A 20,518-nucleotide genomic window follows, 5' to 3' on the forward strand; every position below is an offset into this window, starting at 1 on the left:
CGACAGTGCACGGGACACTAAGTCACCCATTCGTCTGCTGTCACCGGGAAATTGTCAAAACACAGCTCTCCAAACATTTTAATTTTGAATTCCTTATTGGGCCTGACACCGGCAGCATTTGCCGGGTCACCGGCCTCAAACTGAGACGTAGTTGTACAAATGACTGTTTTGACAATATTTTTTGGCACATTTGAGACGTGACGAAAACCTTGACAAGACCATCATGGAGAGTCAAAGCACACGTTATGTTAATAGGCAGCTGATGATTGGAGTAATTGTCCTCGCTGCTATTTACTAAGTTTGAATTTCAATGACACAGATTCCTGCACTTCTATTTCCCATTTTAGCATTTTACACGACATAATACTTTCTGAGATGCATGCATCTCTCCTCTTCTTCCTCGTAGTTCGTAAACATCGTCCTGCAGCCTCACACACGTTCATACAGCCATTACAATACATTTTACGCTCTCACGGGACACCAAACACCTGTATTTAGCCCACTTTGTGTTATGGCTAATATCTCATTATTGGGACGATCCACATGAAGCAAGAACAGTCACAAAGTTCAAAGTTTTCTGTCTGAAAACATGAACTCAGGTCTGCTTACTTTCTCATGATGGTCTCAAAAGTGGAGACAATATTCACAAAACTCCTGATCAGCAAACACAGGACGTAGGACGTTTCTTGGAGCTGGTTCAAAAGTTGACAGCGAGCTTTGATGGAAGCCTCGCCTAAAGACTCTAAAGACCGGGACATGTGCTGTAGCATCAACCGGATGCTACAGCACATGTCCCAGTCCGGTAGGGGGCTCTCTGCAGTTAACAAACCTCTCACCCTACTTTCTCTCCCTCGGCCCATCTCCGACTACACACATATAATTCTCCCCTCACAAACTCTCACTCCAATCCCTCTGGACTCAATCAGTATAAACCCAGACGTGGGTTTTCTTGAGTGAACTGTGGGCCGGGTGGGGAATTGGTTCGGTTTGTGCAGGATTTATATCACAGACAATTTTGATATTTGTGATTGTCAGTGTGTTTTCTTGTTTATTCTTTTGCCTATTGATCTTGTTCCTAGTATGGCCATTCATCATTCATCAAAATATTTTCCTACTGTAAATACTTGCATGTCATGTGATATACTGTACCAGCAAAACTTCATTTCAGTCTCCTAGAGCCGAATCTCAATCTTCTGATGCGAGCCTATTAAGAGTGTGACAATATATCGATTTTCCTATATATGACACAATATTTTGCGGGACGAACCGATACCAATACTTTTTATTCTGATATACGTTTGATGAAGTCATGCATATTAATGACTGACATCAACAATGAGCAAGAATTCAGTCAGGGCAGCAGGGGGCAGCACTACAGTTTTAAGCACTTGGACCAAACACTGTCACACAAATAAATTACTTTTAATAGTAGATAGATAGTTTTTATATTTATAGTAGCATGTTTTTTTTATTGTGATGTATCGTAGGTTATTTTTGTGCCATATATTGATTATTGCAGTATCGGCGTATTGTGAGGTGATCGATATCGTAAGGCATGGATCGCGTATCGTGTCGAATCGTGAGGTACCCAGAGGTTCCCACCCCTATTGCCTATACAATCCTTACTCCCTTCACAGTGGTGTATTATTTAGCAACACTCTAAATAACAAGCCTTTTTGTAATCATAATGGTTGGTGTTTCTGTCTTGAATCTAGTGTTTGACACAAAACAAAAATGAGCCCACTGATGATAGTTTTGCCTTCTTTTCAGAAAAAAAAAAAGAAAAAAGAAAGTTAGGTCAATATCAAAGTGTGATGTGATTTTGCCTCTCTAAAGTTACTGAGTGTCACTTTGGCCCTTTTCTCTCACAGTATTTCTTCCTTTTGTTTTTTTATGACATCCATTAATCTGCATTATCAGTCGATCAGTGTCAAAAGGCCGCGGCCCCGCCTTCCTCCATCCCCCCCCTATCCCCCTCACAAACCCTACGTTCACCCCTCAACCCCGGAAAACTCGGCAGCCCGCGTGATACATGAGCTCCTTCTAATGTTCCAAATGTGAGTTTTGGAGATTAGATGAGGGGAAAGTAGCAAGCGGTGCGCTGGCAGTTATGACCCCCTTCACACTAACAACATCTGCCGGAGAGGAGAGGGGGGGAAGAGAGCGCGGCCTGATGGCTTGACGTTGATGGTTTACAAATGTAGACGAATGATCGGCCGGTGACAATTCCCGTAATCGTTAGCCCACACTCACCGCCGCCGCCTCCTCCCCCTCGGCCGCGCAAAACCCTCTCTCCTTCTACCCTTGGGCAATGCATCAAAGTGAGTGTGTGTGCGCCATCCATCAGGGAGAGAGAGAGGGGAGAGGGGGAGTCCCGCGCGTCACATTTGTCTAGGAGGGAGATGTCGAGGGGGACATTGTGGAATAAAAAGGATTAGAGACTTTAGTCAGGACGACTAGAATGGTAACAATGACAACTGTGACAAAAACAACAAGGCATTTTACAGGTCAAAATGGCCGAAAGCAGCCTATATTTTCTTAAGCATGATCGAAAAAAATCTATGGTTTTATTTGATCAGATACAACGCTTTGTTCAGAGGGGATTTTGGATATCCTAGCTCATTGTCAAGGCTGTTGGTTGTCGCAAGAGTGTAAGAAATGTGATTGTTCCAGTAATTTATGAGAAAAGCCCAAATGCTTATACCATCTGTAATGTATGAATAAAAAAGAGCTCTGTATTTCAGGTATCATGAGGTCAAGGTACAGATGTACGTGTGTCGGGTAAAAACATATGGCGCTGCTAATTTTTTTCGTGAATCCATGATAAACAACTTTGTCCATTTTTAGTGCGTTTTCTTCTGCATAAAGTGGAGAGAATGTTTATATGTGAGGATAGATAAGGATAAGGATAAGGAAGGAATTTAAGTGAAATCAATGAAGATAATGGTTGTAGTTATTATGAGTAAGGTTGGGTAGTGTAACGTTTGATAGCTAAAATATTTGTCATCTAGAACAATTAAACAGGTTGAAGATGTTCATTTATCCTGCTGAAAGACCATTTCTTTTAAATTTCTATCAACTCATTTAGCTGGAGAAAGAATGGGAACCTGTGTGTATAATGTAAGTTTGGACAAAACTGTGGATAATTGCTAGTGATCTATTAATTTTAGCTTGGGAAAAGAAAGAGCGAACATTTTAACCATAGTCATAGTTGATCGATCAAACCTTTAAAGCTGCCCTATGTCTTAAGGATTATTATTGTCAGTAGGTATCAGTAGTGAACCCGTAAAGTGAACATGTAAGCTTTTTAGGATTTAGAGCATAATACTTCCATTGAGAACTAAGTTTACAGTGCAGATGTTTTATTTCCCGCATGATATTGGATTGTTTCCTGGATGATATTGGATTGTTCAAACAAACAACATTTCATAAGGATTTCAGCTTCATCAGAGCAGGTCAGTCGATGTTTGTCAATTTACAATTTTTTGTAAACTTCTGTCATAATTCTAAACTCTGAGTGTACTAGCTGTGTATTAGCTGTGTCTGCTGCTTCAAATGTTTGCAATCCATACCCGTGTATGTGAGGCAGGAGATGGGTGTGTTGGGGTGCACCATGAGAGACGAGGGAGGTGAGCTTATCTTTGCTCCTGCAGGAAAAAAGTTAGTTCGCTGTTTCAAAGGTGGTGCATCTAGCCATGCAATGTGGATATGCAACAATTCCGCGGCGGCAAAATGGAAAGCCGAGGGCAGCTTTAATGGGTAACTGAACCATTGGATTTGCAATTGTCAGACTAAAAACATCACAATGAACAAATATTTGATACATGCAAACTTAAGAGTTAAAGTCACTCTAAAAAGACTAAAATAATGAATGTTGATTTCCTCTTGCTTGTGCAGTGCAGTGAGTGTTTACGGGGAGGTGCGTTGGGATTTTTTTTTGGCCGCGCTGTTTTGGTATGCGCTGCCATTTATTGTTAAGGACGAATGGAACACAATGAGGAGAATGTGGCTGCCAAAGAGCGGCAAACAAAAACCACCCACGGCGCGCTTTGTGAAACGCATTTTGTGGCATAAATATTGAGGAATATCAGGATTATTATGTGCTTTTCCCCCCAACTCAGAAACAAAAGGAATCATGTCGGAAATTCACAGAAGTCTGTTTGATACACTGTTTTGTGGCGCTTTTGATAGCATAATCTGCACCTTTATAGTGGAAAAATCGCAGTGATTTTGTTCAAATTTTTAAGCGTGAGCTCCATTTACTACAACTTTCAATTATATATTTTTTTTTATCAAAGATTAGAAATGAATAAAGTCTGCTTTCGACAGAGGTGAAATCTGAGACAATTATGGCAGTATAAAAGACTTATTCATTCCCCTTTATTCTTACAACATGGCTGCATATGAAGGTTCAATTTTAGTCATTAAACACTCGACTTTAGAACATTCCTGTGAAGTCGTTTTTGTTGGAGAGATGTATACTGTGGGCGCGCATTTCCCCATTTGCAGACAGATAAAACTTAACGTCAGCACAAAATCTCAATCCGCCCACACTGGGATGTTTATCCTGTGTTATGTGAAATGCAAATCGCCCACCCCTGGGATATTTTTTTTTTTACAAATACAGTAACTTTTTAAAGGTTAGTTGTTAAGAACGTTGGAGAAAATGTTGCTTACTCATGTATTTATTTGGTTGTTTATCTATGTTTCTCTTTTATCCCTTAATTTCACAAGGTTAACCAAACTATTTTAATTTCTCTTGAGCACATGAAGTGTGACCAACCCATTCACTCCAGGAAAAGTTCAATTCAAACACAGTCTTCCCTTCTCTCATGTAAAACCCTGTATCTATTTGTGGATAAAACACACGCACACACCCCTCCCTCCTCACTCCAGCCGTCCCGTCCCAGCAGCACCGTACCTCTCCCCTCCTCCCCCCTCTCATCCGTCCATCTGTCTTTACGAGCATCTGGGGACCTCCTCCTCTGTCCTGCATGTGTGCGTGCATTTGTTTATGGTGCATATGACGAGTGCAGGTTGTGTACCCGCGAGTGTAGCTCCCGGCACAAAATGGCGGCCTGTCACATTAGTGGTCGGATGGGCTAAAAAATCACTTGTGTAATCACATTTGGGCGCCCGGCTCGCTCATGTTAACCACTTTATTTAGGGGTATGGAGGGATTTTAGGAGGAAAGGCAACGAGGGTGAGGTTTTAGACGGGGATGATGCTCAACTAATGCCTTTATATGTATACATTGAAAAATAATTATTTCATAGGTGGCAGAATGTTCTTTATAAAAAGCGTAAATCGTTTTAATCTTTCTGTCTATTTTCTGCTGATTGGTTGAAAAGCGCACCTTGTTTTATCAAATCACAGCCAAGTCTCAACACATAAATCAACCGCATCAAAATAGAGTTTGAAATTTACGTTATATGAATTGGTTTACTTATAATCTATTTAACCCTTTGTGACTGTTCACCTTGAATTTGTACAGTTATCAGAATAAAACATAGATAAAAGAGATAACCAGTGTTCCATTCAGCCTTATTCATGGAGTGCGTTTACAAGGGCTCGAAATTCCTGGTTATTAGCTATATTCCAGTTATGGCAGTTTTCCTTGTTTAGATGATCAAATAAGGAAACCCGGCTTTTCGTATTTAAGCTCTGTCCGTGCAGGCGCATACATTACATTTTTGAGCACAATAGGGTGAAAATATTAAAAGCATAAATGTGTGGCTTATTGCTTGCCGTTTGAATGCACACTTTGGGCTCAATGTTTTGCTCATCTATTACATCCTGAGCTACGGCAAACGACAGCAACGGCAGATTGTGTATAAGTCGTTACCTTTACCCGTCCTGGGTCTGTCTTTATCACAGACGCAAACCAGGGAGCACTGGGAGAAGTTTCGAAGCCGGGGCTAGTGTGAGAGAGTGGAGCTGATGGAGTTTACTGATAGTTAGTGGAGGAAAAACTTAATCTGCCTCTGTGCTGTGGTCAACTCCTCCTCCGGAGAAGGAAAATCAGCTGCCTTGAAACGGTCGCTGTCAGTTTTGCATAAATCCACATTACGATGCTTCTTTCTATCTTAAATATCCACTGCTTTTAGTTCTTTCATGGTTAAGATATAAAACTCTTGACTCCAGAAACAGGATCTCTTCGGACATGCCGCCGCCATATTTGTTTACGATTAAGGGCGCATGCGCGAGACATGGGAAGTTTCTTAAAACTTATGGCTGAAATTCATAATCATATAGTTAAAAAAAAGTTGTTGGACGTTGTAAGTATGAATCAGGACACTTTTTTCCATTCAATACTGCCACACAGTCAGACCAAAATTTAAGGTCAAATGCATCAGGACGTTATTGTGAGACTGTGAAGGCGTTGGGTGGTGATGAAGAGGTGTGGGAGAGGTGACTGGTGATGGTTCTGTTACTGTAGAGCTGACCTATGGCTGAGACTGCAGGATGATGGAGGAGAGAGAGTCTTTCCATGTGACCATCTTGACTCTTGAGAGGGATTGGTTCAACGCTTGTGAAAACTCAGGAAAAAAAGAAAAGCCTTGTCTTAAAAGCCGACCTGACTCATTCAGCTCTGCTTGTGTGGAGCTGTAGCGTATGTGCTACTTAATTTATAGCGGCTGTATGGTGGGAGTACTGTACATCCTGGTCATGTCTCAGTCTGTCACAGTCTGACATGTTCACAGGTCCTGGGATATTTCGAGATCGGTCCATCGCCCCCGGCAGAGGGGAAACCACACAGACACATGCGGGCGGCTAATGTGAGACCAGTCAATAAGTCACATAAACACATGAAGTGTTAGTCACTAGCGGACTGGGAACAGTCTGCTAACATCAAGAGCAGTATCAAGCATGGGTTTTATCTTACACTTAGAAACTTGCAGAAAATCAAGCTTGAAAATGAAGCAAGTTTGAAATACATTTGTTATTGAAGGTGATATAAGGGACCATTTTTGTCTCTCTTATTTAGTGAATTGTAATGGATTTTTTGAGGCTTCAGGTTCTGGGTTCATGTGGGGTGGATTTGCCGTGTGGAGTTTGCCTGCTCTCCACATGCCGGGATGGGTCTCCTTGTTACCCAAAGTGTGGGTTACGAGCACTTAGACATGGCATCCACAGGGGATTTTCAGATAAAGCATGGACAAATATTGATTATTCCTAATTGAATACAGTTTGGTAGTTTGTACATTGAGTTGAATTGCCATCACAGAGAATGGCGTGAATGACAAATTGTCCCATATGAAACGTTTTGTGTGACTTGTGTCTAAGGCTTGGTGTCGTTACATTTTTTTCCATACCAGTTTTACCTTTAACGATACTTGCTTTACAAAACATAAACAATACTTTTCCATTTGAGGCAGCAGGAAAAATGGTGTGTCCGAGGCACTCTGACTGTTCAGAGTAGCCTTCATTCAGTTCATGGAGGACAACGAGGTCGGCAAATCCACTGATGTTAGACGTCCTGAGAAATAGGGGCTCTCATCCACTCAGATCAGGATCAGGATCTTTTCTTTTAGTGGTTCTTGTTATTATTAATAGTCTTATAAGTCTTGATTGTACCGTATTGTAATGTATTTCATTGTGTATTTTTTTATCTGTTCCACTCCGTATTGCCAGTGGAAAGCACTTTGGGCAGTGATGGTTGTGCCTTGGACTTTCCATTTTTCCTTCTGTCTCCTGTCATCTCGTTTTTGGTTCCCGCAGAGCACCTTGTTGTTTATAGCAATATCTCGAACTGTGCACTCACCCCTCTCCTGCTTTGTAATTATTATTATCCATTACATAAAAGACCATTCCTTGTAAATTTGTATCAATTATTTAAGTTGAAAAAAACAAGTCACTTCCTTTAGTGCCCACCAGGCATCATTTTTCTCAGTATCAGTAGAAACTAAACCTGTTTGACACCATACTGGTATTGTTTAATGGTGCCCAGCCCTACTTGTGTCATTTGAAAAGAGCTATACAATTAATATTCCCTCCTCCCCTTTTTACCTGCTGTAATGCTCAAGTTTTATGTGTAATTGTTAATGAATGCCACAAGTGAAGTTCAGAAGACTTCTTGTGCACTGTGCCACGGAAACACAAAGCCAGATGGTAAAAGAGAGCGTGATGAGCAGCCAATACCGAAGCTGGGTGACAAAAACAAGAGGGGGTTTGAAGTGAACAGTCAGTCAGCGCCGTGCTCTGCTCCTCTGTGCGCCGCACTCAGGGACGCAGAAGTGTCCCCATCCTGACCTGGGAGGAACGGGCAGGACTTTGGGACAGGAGCGGGAGGGACACAGGGGCGTATGAAGGAGGGTATGTGCGCGAGGGCCAGCGTGTCGAACTGACAGCAGAGTGACAGCGACAGGGAGCTATTCAGTCCCCTGTGGTAGAAACGCGCTCACTGGGCACATATTCAGCCCTGACACCAGCTCCTGCCTGCATAAAAATTTACCCCGCTCGACATTTACACACTCAAAGACAAGCGGGCAGGGCTACATCACAAAGTGGAAAGTGCTTTTTCTGCCCGGTTTTCTGAAAGTGTCATTTCATTTGCGCTTTTTGGAGAAAATGAAACTCTGCGTTTGACCCAATAGCAAACCAAGCCACAGGTGTATTTGCACACATTGACAGCCATACTTCTGTCGAGAAGCTCCAGGGCAGCTGTGGCTACAATGCTGTGTGCAGCTAAATTCAGTCCAATACAAATTCAAGCCATTTTTTTTTACGAAGCAGTAGCTCAGTGATAAGCTAAAGAAAACTGTCTCGAGCACATGTGACGATTCAGTATACTGTAAGTCCTCTGAATATGCTCCAACAGTCACTGCCGAAGGGGGAAAAATTCCCACACAGTCTTTCCTTGGCCTGGATATGTTTTAGGGATTTTATATTTTCCAAATGATTTAAAACAGACAAAAGACCAAAAGAAAACAGTGAATCAGTTGCCGAGCCTCCATCTTTAATGTTTTGGAAGAGTGCGGTGACGTCTCTTGATGCGATGAACTCCTGCCTCTCGGTGCGTGATTGGACCGATGTAGGTTAAATCGGGAAATTATTGGCTGCCAGCTGCTGCCCAGACGGTTCTTCTTTTGAACAGGAAGGAGGAGCATCTGGCTGGCCAGGCAAACACAGTCTCATACTAGCTCTGACAAAGGCCATCCCTGCTTAGCTTTTGAGATCTGATGAGATTGGGAAGGTAGTGTGGCCATAGACATCGCTAGAAAACAACTTCCCACACTTGTTGGTATTCGTGTCATTGAACCATTGTATTCATTCAAAATAACTGGTGAAGCCTGTATAAATATAAGGAGGTATGGCATGTTTGTTTCATTGCATATTTATCTATATTCATCATTGACATATTTAAATAGGTCTAGTGGCTACTGTATCAGACTCCAAAGAAGCTGAAAACTTAACTGAATCAGATTTAGCATTTAGATTCAAGGACATTTTTAGCACTAATGTCTCTTCAAAGTAAAATCTCCAGGCCTTGACAGCATGTTTGATGGCTATAAGACAAAAAAATCGGACAGGCTTTGAAAAGTTGCCTGGTGTGTGTTTGGCTTGCCAACTTTACACGTATGTTAACATTAAACACCACCTCTTTATTTTGAATTGGCCTTATTAGAAGTTTTTCTGTTTGGAATTATTTTGAAAGGCAAGCTTGTAGTATGAAAGGTATTAGGAGCTGTGGTATTTCATCTCTGGATTATGACACTGGGGGAAACACGTGGTACTGAGAGGGAACCCACCTACTAGACACGAGGAGAACTTGCAAACTTGACTATGTGGCCAGGGACTCAAACCTGCGACCTCCGAGAGGGTGACTAATGTCTCTGAACTATCAACACAGATATTCTTTATGGACACTTTTGAAGTATCATCAACACTGTCATGGGGTCAGACGACATATAATTGTGAATCTCTGAAGTACTTCATGAGCGGCAGCCCCTCACCGTCTGGTCACCTCTCAGATTCAAAAGAAGAAAATGAAAAGGCAGTTTCCTTCGGAGGGTTGAGCCGCGCACAGTGGCAGTGCCGTGTTGCTAGGAGAACTCTGATTAATGCCGCAATGTGCAATTTGTGCTTGATTTTTGCTGTTATGCACCTCTCACAGCTGTGCAAGACTGGAGAGCCTTTTCTTCCAAGCCTTATACTTCAGATAAAGTTACCGCTGGAAAAATAACTAAATACGAATTTACAAGAAACCTGTTAATTGAAAAATACTTCAAACACATAACATAATACTTTACTATTTTGATGCACGTAATTTCTCACTACATTTGCTCTTATTTGTGAGTTAAGAGAAGCATCACTGCAAAAGATTTCATAATCAAATATGAATCAAAGTTTGGAAATGCATTAAGTCCTTCAAGTTTCACTGTTAAAACCACAGAGAATAGACCGTGAAAAGTGGAACCATTCAGTTCCTATGTATACTGATATTCTCCCAAGCCTTTTTAGAGTCAAGAGTTTCCATGTACTTTAGCGTGTTACAAATGGATGTGTGAAGGAAATGTTCTTCTCTAAGTGGGCTTTGAATAAATGACTTAACTCAGTGGTAGCCAGAATTTTGTTTTTCACGGAACATAGTTTTCATACACGCTTTGAGATTTTCACACTTTTTTATACTTCACCTGCTCCTTTTCATACAAGCAAATGTGAATTTGCTAATTTAATGTTAATTACCCCAGGGCAGCTGTGGCTACAATAGTAGCTTACCACCACCGGGCATGGAGTGAATGAATAATGCAATGTAAAGCGTCTTTGAGTGTCCAGAAAAGCGCTATATAAAACCGATGCATTATTATTCATTATTCATTATTAATGATGTAGGACAGTAGTTACCAAAGAGGTGGTCCTCATAGGGCCCTCTCCCCCCCCCCCCCCCCCCCCCCCCCCATATATATTAAAAGGAAATGTACATTTATTTTGTAAAATGTACTTTAAATCAGTATTGCGCCCACACAGACGTGGGCGTATGTTATTTTACATCATTTTACATTGTAAAAATTGTAATTTCAATAAAGTAAAATATGAATACTATGAATACTGGGGGGCTCCATGGGGTTTTTGGTTTTGGGGCCGCAGCGGTACCGGACTTTGGGAATGGGTGCCGTATACAGGTGCTTGTCAAAAAAATTGAATATCATGAAAAAGTGCATCTACATCTGTTATTCAACTTAAAATGTGAAACTAATATATGATATAGACTCATACACAAGTGACATATGTCAAGCCTAGGCTTACAGTCCATTTTTAAAATATTCAAATTTTCTGAGATTTTTTATTTGGGGTTTGTACAAGCTGTGAGCCATGATAATCAAAATGATAACAAATAAAGGCTAAATGTCGTTAGCCACATAGCATAAGTCATCAACTTGGAAACATGGTCTAGGCAATTATGCTTTTTGGCTAACAATATCTCACTTTGCATGTAATGAGTCTATATCATATATTAGTTTCACAGTTTAAGTTGAATTACAGAAGTAAATGCACTTTTTATGATATTCTAATTATATGACAAGCAAGTGTATTTGCAAAAGGGTCTGTAATTTGACCAACACCTTTTTGTTTTGTCTGTTTTACCAGTTTTGCAAATTGTCTTCATCCTTACCTTCTTGCTTTCATTTGCATTGGCCTATTTACAATTATTATAGTTTTCAGTGTTTGATACATCAATTAACTCATGTTTTTTGTGTCACTTCCAGAGGCCCCAGAATTCACCTGAAACAAGAACCAGCTGAAGACAAAGTAAGTCCTTCATTATAGTTTGCATTGTCTTACGATGACAGAAGGTTTATTATACCCATCGCCGATTTGCCTCCCTGCTCCCACAGTTTATCTAATAATCTGTTTTCACGGCTCGGTTCCATCGCGACCCCCTACAAGCCTTTTATTTTGTGCTCCCATGGGTGGAGAAACTTAAAGAACCCCTCAAGTAGAAAAGTTTTGGACAGAGAAGAGAAAAGGAGAAGTTGTGTTGCCTTGGACATGCTCTGCTGCCCTTTTTTTTTTTTTTTACCCTGCTGTCTGGTTTCTCAGCCTCCCAGCGAATGGTGTGTGTGTGGGGGAGAGACTGGGGCGGTCTATGGGGCCGCGCTGTACCCAAGGCTCATTTTAATATATGTAAAAGGCATGGCTCGCTGGAGAGAGAGTACATTGGAGTGACCGGCCGGGGGGATGCGTCAGGGGTGTCCATGTGCCCCCTGCTTTTTTTTGGACATGCGTCAATGGTTCACACACACATACACACTTTTCAGGACTTTGACATTTCAAAGCACACACTGCAGACAGAAAGGGAGAGACAGGAAGAGGGGATGCGAGTTGGGTGAGTTCTGGGGGGCCCCGGGGTCCGGCTGATTTGCATGCGAGGGTCCGTTGTGGCCCCCTGCACTTTTGGACCACTCCAGTATCTCTGCCACTTTGCGCAGTGACATGTGCGGTGACTGTGGATGCTGTTCAGACAGGGGAACACTGGGACTGAGCTGGACATTTGACAGAAGGCACGCAGAAGGCAGCGGGCCTCAAATGGTAGTCATGACAAGCCGCGACCCGAATTAAAAAATGTATTTCAGCCCATAATGGATACGTTTTGCAGTTGAATGCAGCTGAAAATTTAGTGGACGACAATAACAAAGACACAAGCGGTTATTTGTGGCAGATAATCAACTCGCTAACAACTTTGCTATGAAGAGTGTAACAATTCTATTAAAACATGGAACAATTGATAGCTTTTTTGAGAAAATGACTTATTATTATTATATGAAGAGAAACATTAGAATTAATGAATGTTGCTCAAGTAAAAGTAAAAAAAAAAAGTCAGATTTTATCAAACAATCAATAATATCAATTTAATCAATTAAACTGTTATTCATTCAAATGAAGCTTTTATCGCGTACCGATTTGGACAAATATTTAAAGAGTACTCTTACTCAAAACAATATTACTATAGTAGAAGTAAGTAGAAGTAGAAAAAGGTCCCGGGTTCGATTCCCACCAGGACAGGGCCTTTCTTTGTGGAGTTTGCATGTTCTCCCCGTGTCTGCGTAGGTTTCCTCCGGGCACCCTGGTTTCCCCTACCACTAAAAACATGTGCAATAACATGTGCAAAATGTGCACCTCCAGCCAGGTGATTCTGACCACCCATCTCCACATCATGGATGACCCGGCCGTCGACCACTGCTCTTTACGGGCATCAAAGGATGGGTCAAATACAGAAGACAAATTTCCCTACGAGGATAATAAAGTATAAACAAACATTCAGTCACCGAGCATCATCTAATTTCTCATAGGAAACAAAATTCACCACTAAGCTTTAACTATGGAGGCTGCACTAGCACTGGTTAGTACTTGGGGTTGCTGTGAATGTGGAAAGTTGTGAGAGTCTCTTCATGTTCATTGCTAAATGGTTCAGCACTGGATCGGAGCAACCCAAAGTGTTTAACCTTTTCTGGTATCTGATTGGCTAGTCATCTCCAGAACAAACTAAACATCACTTGTAAAATGTTTGCAATGAAAAACTAGCATTACAATTCCTATTAGTAAATCCAGTTTTTGACTACATGTTTCTCTCATACCTTTGTCTAGAAAAAAGGTCAAATGTATTGATTGTCTTGATAAAGTTAAGTACCAGCATAAGTGAATCTCTTTCATGCACGTTGCACATACCCGGAGATAGTATAGCTCAAAATAGACATGCCATTTATGTTGCTTGGTGTGTGTCCATCGTTATAGAGAACACACAGTGCACAGGATAAAGTACGGAGCTGCAGAATAATGTAAGCTGTACATACCAAACACATTGTGGACAGGTTCAGAGTGTTAGTTCCCACAGGACAGACACATCGGACACATCCAAGATTTACATACACGTCATGAGAGAGCTGCATACATGACTTCACGTCCAGCTCCTGAGGGACTGAGGGACAGGCAGAGTTCAAGATGAATAAGAAATACAGCACCGGGTATAGGAGTCCGTAAAATATAAAAAAAAGAAACATGCAAATGAAAATGTACACTACTTCAGAAAGAAAACATATTTTTATATTTATATTTTTATTATATTGTATGCAATTTGGGGTGGGATATCCATAACTGTTGCTGTGCAATACTGTTTCAATGGTCCATGAGTAAGTCTCCGTCCTTTACAAATATTGTCAGCTGGACTTGCCAGATTGAATTGAGAACATTCATTTTCTTTATTTAGAATCTTCTTCTTGCTCTTGTAGTCTAAGCACACGACCCACGACATCTTGCCCAGGGACTATAGGGCCGGGTGCCGTTCAATATTTTTCAATCCCGGTACTTTGCAATACTTGGTTTATGATGCCGATACCTGAGCAATACATTTTTCGATACCTATGCTAAAATATTTGACATCTAGAGCCAGAAAACAGAACAATAATGTGAATTTATTCCATAAAAGACTTTTTCTTCTTTTACATTTGAAAACAACTATGTAATTTCCTTAGGCCTCTAAACTCGGCCTTTCATTATTTATTTTTCCCGTACTTGCTTTCAATACTTGTTTTTTGATACCAGTATTACCTAAACCTTCTTTCCGACCCAGCCCTGTCAGAGACTGCTAGCTCTATAGCTAAACATTGCACATTCATAAAATGTTCATTAATGTGCATTGACCCTACCGAATAAATGAATCTGGAACATTTCTGGATAAATAACTCAAGCTTTTACTATGCCACTAATATTTTAGAACAGACAAGACAACTTTTTATTTATTTTTTTTACTTCACAAAATTGCCACTTTACTGTTAAAAAAAACTCTAACTAGCACTTACCACAGGCATTACCCCGTCAAACTAATAATTTGAAAAGCATAAAAAACATTCACAAACTAAATGTTCCCATCCTGTTCACTTTTTAACCTAACAATAAGTGAACTGTTGTAAATATAAGTGCCTTGGTTTACGGCCAAATGCTTGGGATTTGGGTAAGATCACCAAAACGCTCTCCAGTAATTCCCCAGTGAGAAGTTCAGTCATTGTTCTGAACAGAGACCAGACAATGGTTAACAGGGGGTAATGGGTAAAACAGTTACCAGTTTGGTTTATTTTCACCAAACAAAGTGACAGAGGACATAATTAAGCTGTGAGGGAAAGTTCCCGCTCCGTAATTATTACTCAATCATCGGAGACACACAAAACACAACGACTGAGGTGTGAAATTACGGCCTGCCAAGTCAACAGTTACAGTTATCAGCCACGAAGACTGGGAAGATAATGACGGTACAGAAAAAGCAAGAAAATTGTGAAATAATAGGGTTAAAATTCAAACACAATGCGAGGCGTAAACGGATAAACGGATGTGGTCAAATTGGCCGCAGATGGACATATGGGAATGACAGCTGAGCATCTTTGGAAAGGAAATGACTCGAGTTACATGTATTTATAACTCCTTAACTCAATGTAGGCCCAATTTTGAATTCAAGATGTATTCTTTACATTGAGTAAACTGACACCGTTTGATCACTTTGTGGTGATAAAAAACAATAAACAAAGCCAACAGTTTGTTGTTTTGCTCATGCTGCTGGCACTGTGCTGCAAGGAACCAATACTATGCCACTTGATCTGTCGCCTTAATCTAATACTTACGTTTTTTTTTTTACTTTGTTTTTATTGTTTGAGGCAATGCATGTTAATGGAATTATAGTCGAATATGTGCATAATAATATTAAAGTGGAAAGCATTTGTCTTTTTGTGTGAGCTGAGGTTTATGGAAATGCTCTTTTCTCAGTGTTCATCAATCACAATGAAAACATAAATTTGAATCGATAACTGAACATGTCTGGGTCAAGGACATAGTAGTCGACCTGTTGGTGTGGGATTTTGGTCGCTTTTTTTTTTTTTTGGTTAGCAATAGGGCTACAGTTGAAAACGTGTGGGTCGGATCACAGCTGACCCTTCTCACCCTGGACACAGACTATTCACTCCTTTCCCCTCAGGCAGGAGGCTACGGTCCATACAGACCCATACTTCCCGCCACAAGAACAGATTTTTTCTCCTCCGCCATCAGACTCATGAACGAAAACAAGACCCAAAACCTCTATGTCAGGCTCATAGATGTAATGACCTGTTCCAGGCATTTGCACTGCTCTATTGCACTATGTGCTATGTCCACACTCATATCTGCTGCTGACACTTAATGCACCTGCACATCTGTGAATACACTCACGCTGTTGTTCTATGTCAAATTGTTGTCTTGATCGCATTTTAAATGTAATCTTCTTATGCATGCCCTTATAGTCTTAAGTTTAGTTTATTATTAATCAAAGTTATTTGTTATATGTTCCATGTTGCACGATTGAACCAAAAAAAAAATCCTTGTTGTGAACCTGTTCAACAACAATGACCAATAAAGCAATTCTGATTCTAAAGTGAAAAATGTTATGATCAATAAACTAATGAATAAAAATCAATTATTGGGAAATCTGGAAAAATCCTGGATGACTGATTTCCAACTCCTTTGCCATTTTAGAACAGATAAAACAGAAAAAAAATCCAACTTTTCTTAACAATAGGGCCGGGTACCATTAACCAATACAAAGCTCTCGATTCACCGATCAATCTACGTTCCCACTCTCACCTATGGTCATGAGATTTGGGTAATGACCGAAAGGACAAGATCGCGAATACAAGCGGCCGACATAAGTTTTCTTCGCAGGGTGGCTGGGCGCACCCTTCGAGATAGGTTGAGGAGCTCAGTTACCCGAGAGGAGCTCGGAGTAGAGTCGCTGCTCCTTCACGTCGAAAGGAGCCAGCTGTGGTGGCTAGGGCATCTGTTCTGGATGCCTCCTGGCCGCCTCCCGCGGGAGGTTTTCCAGGCATGTCCTAGTGGGACAAGGCCTCGTGGAAGGACAAGGCCTCGTGGAAGACCCAGGACACGGTGGTGGGACTATGTCTCCGAGCTGGCCTGATGGATGGATGGATGGATGGATGGAAGGAAAAAATTAAGAAAAGATCGAAAGTAGGTTCCAAAAAGATATACATCTTTTGAGGTCAAGTTTGGATGCCTGTTGGGTCCAGGGACATAATTAAATGATAGCAATTTAAAATAAATAGTTTTCATGGAATAAATTAACATTTTAATTCTGTTTTCAGGTTCTAGATGATAAATATTTTAGTATCTATAATAGAAAACGCTATCTCAATGGCCGCCGCCTGGGCGCCGCCATGTTTATTTCCCATACCGACTTTGAAGCTAAGCAGGGAAGGGCCTGGTTAGGACTGGGATGGGAGACCGCTCGCGGCCATTGGCCAGAGGCCACCACGTGACCGTCCCACCGGCCGCGGCCATTGGCCACGGGTCCATAAATTATGGACCGCGGTGCTGCTGTCCGATGACAACCCGCCGTCACAACAACGCGAGTGCACGAGATCTGACTGCCGTGCGTGTGCGCGCATCTAAACAGGGCGATGTGTTCGCGTGTGTGTGTGTGTGTGTATGTGTGCGCGCGCGCGCGCATCCAAACAGGCCGATGTGTCATCATCACTCACCGCTAAACTGGAGCTGTAGACGCTCCGCACCGGTACAGTGACATCCTCCAAAACACATCTGCGCGTCTTTGTTTAAGTTTCTCCTGCAGTGACCGAGGCTGTGGTTCATTATAGATCCAGTGCTGAATGTCCGAGGTGCAGACACATGCGTAAGATCCAATCCTGGCCATATTCCGTCTCCAAAGTTTTGTCTCCGAAAAAAAGTACACGCAGAAACACGAGCTTCAAATGAAACGCGCTGCTCCCAGTGCTTCAGCCTCCGTGTGCGGAAAGCGAAACTGAAACTACCACTTAACGAGCGCATGGCCTGCACTGTAGCTTTTTTTTTTCCTTTATGTATTTTTTACCTCTGCTGCTGTACCATTTCTTTTCTATTTTTTCTTTACATTCTATAAAGCGGCTTTGACAGCATTGCCAATTGTATTCTAAGGATATAAATACCGTCTAATAAAAAACAACTTTTTCTTTTTTTGATTGCACATACACGTGATGCACCAAACCACGTCTCCTGCACCGTCAACCGAACCGTGACAGCTGAACCCTTAATATTTATCCATAGGCCTACATGTTCCACTGTCTCTTGAATTCGATTCCCTGAGTTTATGGAACATATTGTCGTTGTAGTATATACGAAAGGAGTACAGGTGCATCAAACACTCCAATGGCAGTTTGTTTGAAATTCTTTTTAGCATTCATCATTTTACACATTTGTAGTGGCCATAGTTTTAGGAATGGGTTGGGAACCACTGGTCTACTTACTGCAGGTGTACAGCTATACCGAGTGACGGGTTATAGGGACTATACTGGACATTTCTTTGTAATAACTCATAATCTCTGAATATCAAATGTGGAGACTAGCGAGGGCCGGCCGAAGGCCGGGTCTCAGCTAGTAAGTATATAAACAAGTATTGTACAGGTATCAATATCACAAAGTCCAATGTTGTTAAAGTACTGGTATCGGAAACATGCAACAGCACCACTCCTAGTAGCAAACTAAAAAAATAAAAACACATTACTCACTAAAGATTTTACGCACTTAGTAAACTGTGAGACTCGAGGTGCGTTGGAATTGTCAACGATGTCAGATGTGCCTTGTTTGAGATGGTTTTGACATGTCTAGACGAGAAACGGGAAACGGCACCAAAAGATGACGCAGGAAAACCAAAGAGGGGATTTTAAAGCTTCGGATTGTGACTCAAAAAAAAAGCCCAAAATCTGACTATACCATCCTTTCTAAATAAAATATTAGTATCTTTGTCACTTGATATCATTTTTACTTATTCATGTGGCCCCTCTCTAATTTCCATTTGACCTGAATGATTCAAACACGAAGCCGGGGCTTGTCAGACAGTGTAATCAGTGTCTGGATTCACTCTGGTCTCCTTCCTCTTTCTCTCTCTCTCTCTCTCACGAGCTCTCTTTGGGATCTTTCTACGAAGCCTCCCATCGGCGTATGACTGCACCGAGGTCACTGGGAGGTTAAAACACTCATGCATTTTTTACCTGGCCGGGCCTCTGAAGGGAATAGGGCGCACTATATTTGTCTGCCGCGCTATGTTCACAAAAATCCACTGATGGAGAAAAAGGCCGAGGAGGAGAAAGCGGTGCGTCACAGCAAAGCAGCAAAGCCAAGAGGATCACTGGATAAAAATATGAAAAGTATGTTTGCACTTGCTGGTTGTATATACATAAATATATGTGGTGGAAAAACATGCCGATGTAGATCATTCGGCGTGGATGATTTGCAATGACAGCCAGGGAGTAAATATTAATGAGTGCACAGAATAGTAATTGTAGTGGATGGCTGCTGTCTGTTGAATCATTTGACACAAAAAGCACCTTCATGTCACGGCTAATGCACAGTTGATTGTATTGACTTGGATAACATATGGCTGCACTGTTCTAAAGGCATAATTTTAGAAGGAAATGTCCACTAAATACATTTTATGATTGCTAGAAATTGTATTTATTTATGTGTCTTTATTTGGTTGGGACAGTGGTCATCAGTCAGTCAATCTTAGTTCATTTCTATAGCTCTTTAGAACAACACTTGGCAGACCTGCTTTATTTAAAAGCACAAGAGAAAAACATTCAACATTAAAATGACAAAATAAACAAAAACACCAGCAGAAAAAAATAGAATTAGGAGTTCTGGAAGGTTCAGTGATGACTCGCAGCTCGACTTCATTTTACAGTTCAGGCCCTGCCGTGGCAAAAGCGCGATCGCCCCACTGCCTGGTCCCGGCCTTAGCACATCCAAAACCAAAAAGAAAAAGGAGGAACGCAGGGCTCGGCAGAAGCTCAGGTAGATATGGGGGAGCATATCCAAGAAGAGCTTTAAAAACAAAAAAACATATTATTTTTAATTCAATACGAAAACAAACTGCGAGCCAGTGGAGGGACACATGGGACTCATCCATGTAAAACGCAACGTCGGGTAGAGAAATAACAATGGTGTTCGGGAGGATGGATAAAAAATAGGCAGCAGTCTGGATGTCTTATATCGGAGAATGTGTTTTTTTTTCTGTCAATTATGCTGACATTTAGAAAGCATCATTGTCTGAATGTGAGAACGGGCATTGTCTTGTAAATTTACATGTACAGTATGTCGAACTCGATTCAAGGTTAGCAGCTCGCACCAAACGCCTACAAACTGCGTGATCCTCCTTGCGTGTTTTGCATAACATTTCCCTCTTTCTATTTCCAGTGTGGTTGTCCTGCTGCATATGCTTGCTTCAGCAAAAGGTTAAGTGTCCGCCAAATAGAAAATGAAGAGTTTGGGAGGAGGGGTCAAGAGGAGGTTATGGTTAACGCGCTAAAAATACTTTGAGAAATGAATGTACTTGAACGCGCCGTCCCCTGAACGCGTCGTTGGGGGGGAACATCTTGTGCGCTCTCGTTTCTCACTCAATGACCTGAAACAGTAACAAAGCGGCCCGAAAAACATTATGCAAAGATTCCACGCGGATGCAATGTGGGGGAGAGGGGGCCCTCAGGTGCGC

General features: G+C 41.5%; 1 long non-coding RNA gene across 1 annotated transcript in view; it reads left to right on the plus strand.

The window, feature by feature from the left end:
- Positions 1–11,752, plus strand: part of LOC306960934 — a 157,128-nt gene extending 145,376 nt beyond the window's left edge. The window contains exon 3 of the long non-coding RNA XR_013792727.1: positions 11,712–11,752. This is a non-coding gene — a long non-coding RNA (uncharacterized lncRNA). The remainder of the gene's footprint in view (positions 1–11,711) is intronic.
- The last annotated feature ends 8,766 nt before the right edge of the window (positions 11,753–20,518 follow it).

Source organism: Gobius niger, assembly GCF_951799975.1.
Source record: "Gobius niger genome assembly, chromosome: 3".
NCBI classification, from domain to species: Eukaryota; Metazoa; Chordata; class Actinopteri; order Gobiiformes; family Gobiidae; genus Gobius; species Gobius niger.